Here is a 13107-nt window from a genome sequence, read left to right as displayed (position 1 = left end):
ATCAGTAATTAAAATGAGTTATTAGTATAAAATAAATTTAAAATATAAAATATTTATTAAAATTAATTAAATTATATATATATATATATATATATATATATATATATATATATATTTATACAATATTAATGATTTTAAATGTTTAAGTATGATGTTTTTACAACTCCATCCAATGATGTAATTTAGATTTTGGATATTACTAACTTTGAGATTTAAAAATTAGTGTATAAAATAAAATAAGATAACACTTTAAAATTTGTGTGTGACTTAGATCTTTGATGATTAAGGTCTAGTTATTATAAATATCATTATAAGAAAAAAATTTATATTCTCATTTAATTTTTTTGATTGTCGATGGATTTATCACATAACTATCTCGTGAGGAGATAAAATAGAATATGTGTTTTTAAGTATTAAATTTATATAAAGATCATACAACATTACAAGAAAATCGGCAGATAGCGGCGGATATTTAGCAGCGATTTTTTTCAACTGCTGCTAAATAAAATCTGCCAACGGTTCTTGTGGCAGTTTTAAGATACGTTACCAAATGATCTCATTTTGCAGCGGTTTTTTGGTAACCGCTGCGAAATGTATCCGTTTTACAGCGGTTCTTATGTTGGTTTTAGGGGACGCTACCAAATAATCTCATTTTGCAACGATTTTTTTTGTAACCACCGCAAAATGTACAGTTGTTGAATTCATTGATACTCATTTTGCAGCGATTTTTTTCTAACCGCTGCAATATTATTTTTAACTTGAATTTTTTTTTGTATAAACATTATTGCCGTCTTAAAACTATTCTAGTCCTCGCTATTTTTTTACTGAAAAAACATGTTTCAAATACTGCAACTTAATGCATTAAATAAATTTTCATTTTTGTGTTACATAAAAAATAATTCATTAATTAAGGCGGAGTCAGCAGAACTCAAGGCAGCAGCAGCAGCAGAGGAAAAGGCAAAGAGACAGAGAATGGAGACAGAGGCAGCAGAGGAGAAGGCAAAAATGCAGACTATGAAAAATTTGTTAAGATACATAATCCAGCAACAAGGAGGTAGTTTGCCACCTGAAATAGCTGCAAATTTGGATTCTTTGAGAAGTGCACCAACCTCATCCCATGCAAGATGATGTGCGGGCAGCTAATGATTTGAATTATGAATGTTGGAATCTGAATACTCTTTAATTTTTCACTGTCATAATGACTTTTGAGATATTTATTTGTAGTTTTTTATTTTGGTGACTTTATTCGTAGTTTACAATCATCGATGCACTGAATTCAAATAACTATTATAATGATTCACTTTTGCATATATTTTTGTAAAGTTTCGTGTGTTGTAGTTTGATTGGCTGTTAGTTATTTTAATAAGTTAAAGCAACTGAGTGGAAGAACGTATAAAGAATAAAAGAATTGGCATATTTTAGTGTAAATTCAGATTTTTTTTTTTAAAAAAAAGTGTAACTCTATATTTGGAAGCGGTTTTAAATCCGTTACTATATCTTAACAGAATAATTCAATGGCTAGCATTTTGCAGCGGTTAACAACCGCTGACATCTCCAAGCAGTCATATTCTTACGATTTTGTAGCGGAAAGAACCGCTACAAAATTATACCGCTGCAAAATATCATTTAGCAGCGGTTGTTCCAGCGGTTGCTATTAACCGCTGCAAACGGTTTAGCCGCACGCTATTTTTCAGTGGAATATCAACCGCTGCTATCTGTTTGGCAGCGGTTCAAAACCGCTGCTAATCCTGTGCATAACCGCTGCTATTTGCCGGATATGGTGTAGTGCGCAAGTGCGTACACTTTCGCCATTAAATGCATACGGTAACCGTGAATTTTAAAAAGTAAGCGTTGTTACTTATATGTTATAAATTCGATAAAATCTAATAAATTCTTTTTCAAGTCATGCCTATTCCTAATGTAACAATTAGCCCACTCGTGTGTAGATATTGTTTGCTTTAATACTATAGGCCTCATAGTTTTATTCTTAATGGTAAGGATAATGATAAAACATCGGCACCTACTCATCAAAATGCGTTCACAAAAGAAATGTCTTCACATTCTTATAGAACATGTTTCGTTTTTCTCTTTATTAATCGATATGGAACTTCACATTTCACCCTTAATGGGTCTAATAGGCTCATTGGTATATCGTTCTGAGCATTGACTCTAATACTATAATTATCTATAACAATCCAGTCCCGATCCGCTTGTAGATATTGTCCGCTTTAATACTTTATATCTCTCTGGTTGTTCTTGATGGTAGGAATGATGGTAAAGCTTTTCATATTAGGGGTGGTAAACAGGTCTAAATTCATCAGACTGATTCACGTAATCTGTCAAAAAAGTGGACCGAGTTGAAATTTTGAGACTGCCATGCTTAAAAAGTTCGCCTAACCCGCATTACTTAAACCGTGAATTTTGGTGGAGTGGGGCGGGTTTTTCCGATGGACCTAGTGCTTTTCTTGACTAGGGGCATTTTTGTAAAAAATGTGGTTTATGATTATGCTTATTACATATTTATTTATAATTATAAAGACTTTAATATTTGTGAATTTAGAAATAATAATTTTTTAAATATATTTAGAAATTATAAATTGATGGATATCAGTGGCTAAGAGAAGAGGGGGTTGAATCTTAGCCCCCTTTTTGCTTGATAATACTTGCTGACCTTGGAAACCAATTTTGGAAACTTCTTGTCTTTTTATCTCGTGACTAGCCACGAGACTTTTTCTTTTGTCTCGTCCCCAGCCACGAGACTTTTCTTTTTGTCTCGTCACTTGACACGAGATATTTTTAGTTTTTGCTCCTGTGTAGTAGAAACAGAAATGGAGTAGAGAAGAGAGAAAATTACACCCAGATATATCCTGGTTCAGCTGCTAAGTGCAGTGCAGTCTACATCCAGTCTCCATCACAAATATGATGGAATTTCACTATAATCTTCCTGATTACAGACTGTAAAGTGCTAACCCAACTTACAAGAGAATTCTCACAGAATCATGAAACACAACATAGATGAACAAAGGAACTCTAAGGACATCTATGGCTTTTTCTTTTAATTTTGCACCCTCTGTCTTTTTCCGCTCTATGGCTTTTTCATACAAACCTCACTGTTTGCTTTTTTCCATGAGACCCAAGACATGACAAAATTAAACAGAAAATTACAAAACAGAATACATTGAAGGAGAAGAGAAATCTGTTAGCTCAGGTAGCTCTAAGAACTCTGTGCCTTGCACTCTTAAACTTTCTCCTTGCTTCAAACCGTGACTGTTCTCTCTTTTTATAGAAGAGGGAAGCTTCCATTTTTGAAGCCAAAAAATCAAGCCAACTTATTCTTCTCCAAGAACAAAATCGGTTCGGCCAGAGAGAGAGAAGAGATAACCCATCCAAAACCCAACATGCAATTACCTCTAGTCCTTCTTTGGTCATCACTCTTCATCAATTCGAGCGCTCCATCCTTGGCTTGCTCTCCAAGATGGATTTCTGGCCCTTGATGCTTCATGATGATGATGACTTCTTCTGCTCCACTTTTGCTTCCTCCCTCACGTAGCCACCCTAGCTACCTTCTGTGATAAGTGAACCCAAAAGTAGTGACAAGCCATCTTCTCCAAGATCTTCTCCTTACTGGCCGAATCTCCTTCAACCATTTTTGGTATGAAGAGGCTGAGATCTCATCACCATATCTTTCCTTTCATGGTTGTAGATCTTAGCCACTACGTTTTTTATGTTTTCTTGCCATCATTGAGATGGTCTTTAGACGTGCCTTCCCTTCTTTTCGGTAGCTCAATGTAGCTTCTATGGTTTGCTGGGTATTGTTCGAAAGAAAAGAGAGAAAGAATGAATGAGAGAAAAGAAACAAATAAAAGAGAAGTAATTAAATGAAGTTAAACAAATTAAGTAGAAAAAGTTGCTTAGAAAAAGTTGCTTTTACTTCCCTTGCTTGAGTGGTGTGCTGCACAAAGTAAATCAATCATGTCACTCATACTCTCTCTCTCATTTATGTTTCCAATGCATGTATTAATTCTCTTCAATAAAACTTTGAGTTCCATTACATGCTTAAGGAAGAGATCCGTTGAAGGCCTCAGCAAATGACAACATTTGCTTTCCTGATGAATTATTTTTGGATCATGTATTGGGGCTTATTGTAAACCCTGATTAATTAGTCAATAAATTAATTTTTAATAAGGAGGATTAAAAACGCGAATATTATATTAAATTAGGGTAGAGCTCATCAAAACGAGAATTTTGACACTAATTTCGAAGAAAACGGTCCAAAATTGGACCGAAAGGACCGAACCGGTTGAACCAGACCCGAACTGGGCTGTCGGTCCAACCGGACCAGCCCATTAAAAAGAGCCACGGGCTCTTCTTTCCTTCATTTCCTCAATGACGCAGCTGAGCTCCAGGGAGAGGAAAGGAACGCCAAACCCTTACGGCAAAGTTCCAACTCCCGTAACTTCTCCGTCCGAGCTCCAATCGCCGCACCTTTTGCAGCCACGCGTCCATCACGTCGAGCTCTACATTTCTACCGGAACAATTTCATAGGTAAGCCCTTAAATGTTCTCAGCCACTCTTTTCCCCCAATTTTTGAAATATAGGAAGGGAAGTTGAATTTCTTTGATTTCTGATGTTTTAGGATCCAATTAACTTGAGAAAAATGTTCACTCTTGCTTATGTGAAGTTTGAGTAAGGTGAGGATACAATGATTCTATTTTAATTTCATTAAATTTGAGCTTTGAGTATTAAATTGGATATATGTGTGTTATAAATGTGTATTAGGTTGTGAATAAATAATTGGAGCTTGAAATTGTGAATTCTGGAACTTGGAGGAAGCAGATTAGTTGAGGTTTTGAGGGCTGTGTTCTTTTAGGAGAATTGTCTTGGAATAATACTTGGGAATCGGCTAAGGTATGGTTTAGGTTTCTTGCATTTAATATATAATGTTCTGTGAAAACTTAGGCTAGATGACCATAGGATAGGTTGGAATGCAGGTGTATGTTTAATGTTTAGTAATTTGTCGATGAATATATTTGGTTGAAGTTTATTGGATAATTAGTTATTAATTTTGGATGGTGAATATTGTTATGTTAATTTGGAGAGAATCATGGTTGAATGTTATTGATGATGAACATGGTTGGTTTGGTGCTTGTTGATTAACTAATGATTTGGTGAATTATTGATTTGAGGTATTTTGTGTTAGAAGCCTAGGATTAGTGAACTATGATCTTTAGTTGAATTTTGGTTGTTGGATTTGAATATTGTATGAGTATAATTATTGATATGGGGTAGATTTATTGTGGTGACTGTTATGATGATGAGGAAGGATATGTCGAATTGAAAAGAATGGAGGTTTGGACCCGAAAAGGGTGGCAAAGTCCGAGTTTTAGAGGAGATGCTGCCAAAATTTTATAAAAATTAGGGATTTTGTTTATATGATTATTTAAAAAGATTTAGATTCAAAGGTTATATGGTTTGATTTAGAGTTATTAAGAAAATGAGCATGTTTTAAGTTTGATTCATTTAGAAAAGAATGAATTATGTTTTGAATTCGAACTACTGATGGACGAAATGGAAGGTGTGATAATGAAGGATAAGGATTGAATATGATTGATGTATGATGATGAATGAGATGCGATTGAGAATGATGTGGATGTTGATGAATTATAATTGAATTATTTATATGGCTTGAACAATTTAATGATCTGAGATACGAGGTTCCCTGGATTAAGTGCCGTGGCTTGCCACCACGTGTACCAGGTTGAAAACTCGATACTCTGTTGACCCTACGACGTAAGTGTGACCGAGCACTATATAAATTCCCGGGAATGTTACCCCCATTGAGTAATATTGATTATTTGAGATAAAGCTATGCATAGACTCTTGGGGATGCACGTCGGGGGACAGTCTAAGGACAATTCAGACTTGTCGGGTTGGCTGGATAACCGACAGATGAGCCTCATCAGCCATAGGACAGGCATGCATCATATGCATATTACTTGAATTACTTGCTTGTGCTTTAATTGGGTGTGCCTACATGTACTTGCCATGTTAAATGTGTATTTGTTACTTGCAATATTTGTAACCTTCTTGTGCTTGCCTCTATTTGTCTATTTGTCTGTGAAAATGCATGATGGAGTCGGAGGTATGGAGGAATGGCAGTATGGGACTTAGATTTAAGGTTAAGTTAAGTTAGGTTTAAATATTCTTAGAAAACCACCTCTTATGGCTTCTGTTTAATACTTTAAGCTCTATAATCTGAGTGTCGGTGTTCTAGGATTGCCTCTGGCATTCCCAGGACCTTATATATTATGTGTGTGGCACCTTTACCATTCTGAGAACCTCCGGTTCTCATTCCATACTATGTTGTTGTTTTTCAGATGCAGGTCAAGAGGCATCTCGTTAGGCGTCTGGACTCTTGAAGCGGAGTGGTTATTGGGTTACTTTATTATGCTATGATGTATATATATATGTATATATGTACTTGGCTTTCTCTCCGCATAACTTATTCCTTTTGATCTTCTTAGAGGTTTATGGAGAGATAGGATTGTGTATATGTACTTTTGGGTTTTGGATATGTATGTATATATGTGTAAATATTCTCCGACTAGACTTGACTTCGCAGGCTGAGTTAGGAGCTTGTTATTTTGTATCATTGGCACTCTATTCCTAATTCTGTTATCTGATGTTTAGTAGTTATGGTTTTTCTTAGCATGCAAGTTAACTCGTTCCTTGAGCGTTGCGCTTTTATTTCGCGATTTTTATTTCCCCTATTTTTCAAGACTCCTAGCATATTATAATTCTTCTGCTATTATACGTACTCATTTTATTTTAGAGGTCGTAATACCACACCACCTCTGTTTTACGACTTAAGCGTAAAGCTTTGTGTGGTAAGGTGTTACACTTATAGAAAAACATGATTAACTTGGGATTGTAGCAATAATGGATCAATTTGGCCCAAGGTAACAACTTGCTTCAGCCAAATCAATTTGGACATTTTATTTCAAGGCTGAGCTACAAGTAACTAATTTGGGCTTGTCAATTTTCTTTCATTTCGGCCCAAGCAGAACCTGTATTGCAAAAATTAATTTAATCAACATATATGAATAAATATTTTTGCAATTAATCATATTAATAATGTTTAGTCATCACAAATATTAATTTAGAGTTTTCCAAACTCATCATAAATTTATCGAAATGGTTGTGAAATTATATACATTATTTAACATTTAATGGTAAAAAAAAGAAAGAGAAATTTGGCGGGACAAGAACGACAAGGCGGGAGAAAGTTTTAGGACCGCTCCTTAGGCGGGACAGGGACAGAGTGGGCCAATCCGCCAGAAGCGGGCGGGGCAGGATGGACTTCCCTGTTTGCCATCCCTACTCCACACTCACCCATCAAAATGCATCTACAAATAAGAGGTCTTCATATCTTTAATTCCTTATAAGTTATGTTTCTTCAATCGATATAGACTTCACTTTTCTATAACAGAACTATCCCACCTACTTGTGGATAATATTTTCTTTGGCATCCAGACTTTCTCGATTTTGTTCTCGATGACAACGACGATAAACACTCACCTATCAAAAAGTGCCCATAAGAAGAAGTATTTAAACTCTTATAAAATATGTTTTGTTATTATTTTTACCTGACGTGAGATTTTACATTTCATCTTTTAATGGTGTCTAATGTCTTTGTTGACATATTATTTTAGACACTAACTCTGATTCTCATTTGTAATAGTTCAATCTTCCTGTTTGTTGACATATTATTTGCTTTGACATACTAACCTTCATAGTTTTATTCTTAAACAAAGTTTTTCACACTCATTCATCAAAACACATTAAAAAAAAGAGGTATACACAATCTTATAAGAGATATTTGATTTCATTTCAAATTGATGTTAGACTTTACACCCAACAATAACTTAATTAGCAGATCATTTACATAGATTCATTACCTATCTCCTACTCCTCCTCCTAGATTGGTGTATATGCAAAATTATGTATATCATTTTTCTAATTTTTACAACTATAGTTTTGTATATGTTAAATATATAATATATTTATTAATGTACATCTTTCTAATAGTATAAAAATTTGGGATAATTTTATCTTTGCGATCAAATGAATAAGTTATATTGGCTTGATATTATTCCACCATGCATTCTTCAAGTTGTTCCAACTAAAAGGATTATTATTTCATAATTGAATTGTTTTTAACCCTACAATAATATTTCTTTACAATAATATTTATTTATGTATATTCACATTTAAGTAAATAATATTTATGACAACTATTGTTCTTTCACAAGAGGAGTATCTTATTTGCATTATTTAACAAAAATACGAAAATACATAATGATATGAACTAGCAGATTCAAATAGATTAGTCAAAATGGTTGAGTGTTTCGAATTTTATATGAGATAACAGAAATATTTTAAAATTTAAGAATAAATTTTATTGCATAATAACTATTAAACCAACTATATATGTCGTATGGAACGAAGTATATTAGATAACAAAGAGTGAATATATACATAATTTAGCAATCTTAGGATCATTTTGAGTTCGGATGTAATGTTTTATATATAAACAATAATACATTTTATTTCTGAATAAAAATAATAAAAAGTCGCTTATCTATAATGCACTTAACTATGCATGCTAAAGAAATAAACTATGCATGTTTATCAAGTGTTTGGACTTACATGAAGGGAAAAGTATTATATCAAGTTCAAAAAAATTTTTCACATATTAATTTAAAATAATTTCTAAAACTAAAGAACAAATATGAAAATTTAAACAGTAGTAGTTGTTTCAACATTATGTTAGCATGCATTATAAGAGAACTATCGAGATATTTCGGATTGTAAGTTGGTTTTTGAGATCTTTGGAGGATTTCATATCTACTTACACTACAAAAAAAAGGTCTATAGTCATGATAAAAAACTGTGACTATAACTAGTAAAAAGAGTGACCATATATTTATGGTCATGGTTTTGGATATATAGTTATGGTTTTTTATCGTAGTCTATTCTTTTATGGTTATAGATCTATAGTCACGGTTTTTTTATCTATGGTCACGATTTCTATAGTCACGGTTTTAATTTTTTAATTCTGATACTTTAGGCCACGTTTTATCATCGTGGCCATAGACCCAAAATGTTGTAGTGTTAGAAAAGAAACATGAAGATATTGTTAGATAGTGATACAAGTATAGCTGAAAATCTCTTAACCAAAAATTGTATAAAGCATGTAATAATGTCAAGAGTTAAAATTTTATAAGATGTATGTAACGATGTATGTTGATTTGACTAAAATGTCTATATCCAATTTCAAAAATACTTGAGAGTCTCATTATTAGAATATATAAGTATATAAAAAATGCTATTTATATTGAGCTTTCTTAAATTATTATTTTGATTTAGATTGTCACATGAGTGGTATAGTAGTTAGTCATTAACTTAATAATAATAGTTTGTTAGGCTTTTTAGTCTCTTAATAATTAGTTTAGTTAGACACATTGTATATATATTATGTAATAGTAATTGAAAGGTTTCTCTGCCATTTTACATATTTTAGAATCACAAACTTCTTTTACATTCACCTTCCCTCTCTTTTCCCCTTACGTTCATCATGCTAATAGCTTGAAAGCGTCTTCATGAGGTAATCACATTTATGTTTTGTCAATGAATAAACATATCACTTTCTTACAATTGAATTTTTTTTTCTCAAAATCATCGATTGTGGATAGGAGTGAGCACAGGTCAGATTGGGTAAGATTGGTTCAAGTTTAAGGTGAAATTAGAACCGAACTAATTGAATTGTAATTGGTTCGATTTAGTTCGGATTTACGTTTTTTATGTGTGTACCCAAACCAAACCAAAAATTAGTTCGGTTCGAGTAATTGGGTACCCGATGAAACAAAAATTCATAAAAAAAATAAAAAAAAAACAAAATTTTTATTTTAAAAATTCTGTAAATACAATAAATATGTAACATTAATAGAAATAATCCAAATATTTTAAATACCAAATATATTAAAAACTAAACATATTAAACACTAAAGACATTAAAATCTAAATATATTAAAAGGCATAAATATATTTTAAATTTATATATTTTTTATTTAATTAATATATGGTCAGATCTACGGGTTGGTTTGGGTTCTGCACCCCCAAAACCGTTACCCAAACCAATTACTAGAGAGAATAATTGATTTGGTTCGAGTTGGACTTGATTACCCGTTGGTTCTAGAACCAATTTAATTAGTTCGATTTGGATTCGAACGGGTAATTAAATACCCACGACCTGTGCTCACCCCTTAATTGTGGACACTGGAGCCACTGATGTAAAATCCCTACAATATCCTTATTCCCTTTCTTTTTCCAAACCAAATCCTAACCCTCTTCTAACTCACCTCTCACTGCCGCACACACACTCCCCTCACACCCTCTTCCTTACAGCACACACCCACGAGCTGAAAAAAGGAAAAAAAAGAAAGATGGAGATCGAGAGAGTGAAGGAGAGAAGGAAGAAGAGGAGGGAGAGGGCTACTGCACCGGCGTCGCGCCTCACTGTAGTCCAACTTGCCGTCGCGCCGCCACCGCACCCGTCTCGCCCAGCCGCATTCAGCTCGCTGTCGTGCCGCCTTGCCGTCGTCGCCGCCGAAGAAATCGCCGTTGGAGGGAGACCTTGTCGTTGCAGCGAAAAGCGTAGAGAACGAAGAGAGGGTGAGAAAGGTACAAGATGGAGGGAAGGAAAGTGGCAGTCGTGAGAGGAGGTGACGATGGAGGCTTCTGCTGTTGCCGTCGCTGGAGCTCACCGCTGGTGCACTTGGAGCTACTTCATCCCCTAACTTGCTCTACCGTGGCTGACCCCTGGCCTCCCTATTTTCGTCGGAGCTACTGATGCCACTGCTGGAGGAGAGGATCTAATGTCACTGCTGTTTTGCTTCACCAGTGTAGCTTTTACTGTTGCCGAAAAACATGCTACAACTTCCAAACTTGCCGACAACACTGTCTTGCCACTGTTCTGGTCTAGTTTCTTCCCTTGATCTGTTCCAATTTCACCTTATCTCTGCCGTCATTTCGTTTCTCTGTCTTGCTCTTATTCTGATTTATTTTTGGCCTCTATTCTGTTTTGGATTTTCAGAACTACATTTGTATTTGTCTTTCATTCAATTTGAATCTACTGCCTTTGGCTGGTGTCGTGGCCATTGTTGCTATCGTAAGAATTGAAGTTGCTGCACTGTCCCAGTTCAAGTTCCGCGCTCTTTCGTACCCTTTTAATTTGGCACCTGAGTTCGGCCTCTTCGGTCCCTTAGGACCATGTTGTGAGTAGGCTTTACATTTATAATTGTTTGATTGTGCATCTATAATTATTTTGACATATATCTATTATGATCTTTGAATTATACTCACTATATTTGTCTAGAACGGTTTTAAATTGATTAGAATAATTGATTTATTAAAATTGAATAATTTATTTTTTTGAAGTTTATACTTTCGGAACTATACATGAGACCATATATATTTTTGATGAAGTTTTGCATTATTTTAAATTGTTTGATCTTATCTGAATATCTGTTTTTGAGACCATATATATTTTTGACAAAGTTTTACATTATTCTAAAATGTTTGAGTTTACTTGAATATCTATTTTTGAGAGTCACCAAAAAAAAAGAAATATCTGTTTTTGAAGCATTAAAGTATTTGTTGGTATTTACTTAGTTTAAAGATTGTGAAATATATTTGAAATGTGTTTTGATTGAAAAAGTATGATTGGAAAGGATTCTAATGAGAAAGTATAATATGATTTGATTTGATTCGATACCTTATATATTTGAAAGATCAAAGATTTGTTGTATTTGAAATTATATGTTTTGAATTGGTTTGGGAGGCTCGTATTAGAAAACCGTAGTTAACGGCGGTTATGACGTTAACTTAGATGCATCTAACTCAGACTCCAGCTAGCAGGGGTGTTGCTAGCCTAACGTGTAGGCCACACGTTAGATCTGTTATTCTGTTAGGACACACGAGAGGAAATGGCTACCCTTAGAGGTGGAGCCGCCCAAGTGTGGATTATTTGATTTGATTTCTGTATGAGAACTCCCTTATTGATTCACATATTCGTATAAATTATTATTTTCTAACTAAAATTATTTTTATGATAATGTTTATATGGTCTCATGTGGATTATAGATGTATTGTCTAGTCATTGAGTTGCAAAACTCATTCCATTTTCTAAAAATATTTTTCAGGAACAAATACTTGAATGTGTGAGCCTTCTATTCAAGAGTAATGATCTACAATTGGTACTTCATTTTTGTCGAGTTCTTAGACGTCATATGCTCCATATGTCACAGGCAGGATCCATCCATATTTACTTATTTTACCTTTTATTAAAAATATGTAATTATTCATTTTAGAAACTGTAAATTTATTTTAAAATATTTGTAATTTTCTTATTTAAATTATATTTGAGTCTGATAGGCTTGCTATGGAACTGTTTCCTTGAGCATCGGTCATGGTTCATTTTCGGCCATGACAACTGACCATGTTACACACACTTTATCAAACTTTGCAAGTTATAGACACATCAATTCTATTTTAATTAAACTCCCTAATAACTCACCGATCACAACACACGTCATTGGCCCCATTTTTTTACGGAAGACTTGTTTCTTATTAATGTTCTATACATTCCATCATTCAATTTCAATCTTATTTCATTATCAAAATTAACTAAAAATTTGTATTATAAGGCTGCGTTCGAAAGAGAGACTGAAACTAAAAGATTGAGATTGGGAGACAAAGACTGAGACTAAGATTGAATTAAGTCTTTGTATTGTATTTGGTGTAAAATATATTGAACTGAATTATATCTTAATATTATATTTAATTTAAAATAAATATGAAGATTGAGAAATAGATTTGGACTTTGAAAAGTTAAATGAAGATATTTTTGATAAAAAATATTATTAAAGTTTCAGTCACTGTCTCCAAAATTTTAGTCTCCTATGTCCCCACTTTCTAGAGATACTGAGGTAGCGTTTATTTGTAGAGATTGGGAGACAGAGACTCAGTATCATGTTTGTTGAGCTA

The sequence above is a fragment of the Arachis ipaensis genome, chromosome B1 (assembly GCF_059453495.1).
Source record: "Arachis ipaensis isolate K30076 ecotype BB chromosome B1, ASM5945349v1, whole genome shotgun sequence".
Taxonomy (NCBI): domain Eukaryota; kingdom Viridiplantae; phylum Streptophyta; class Magnoliopsida; order Fabales; family Fabaceae; genus Arachis; species Arachis ipaensis.
Note: the sequence above shows the minus strand (reverse complement) of the source record.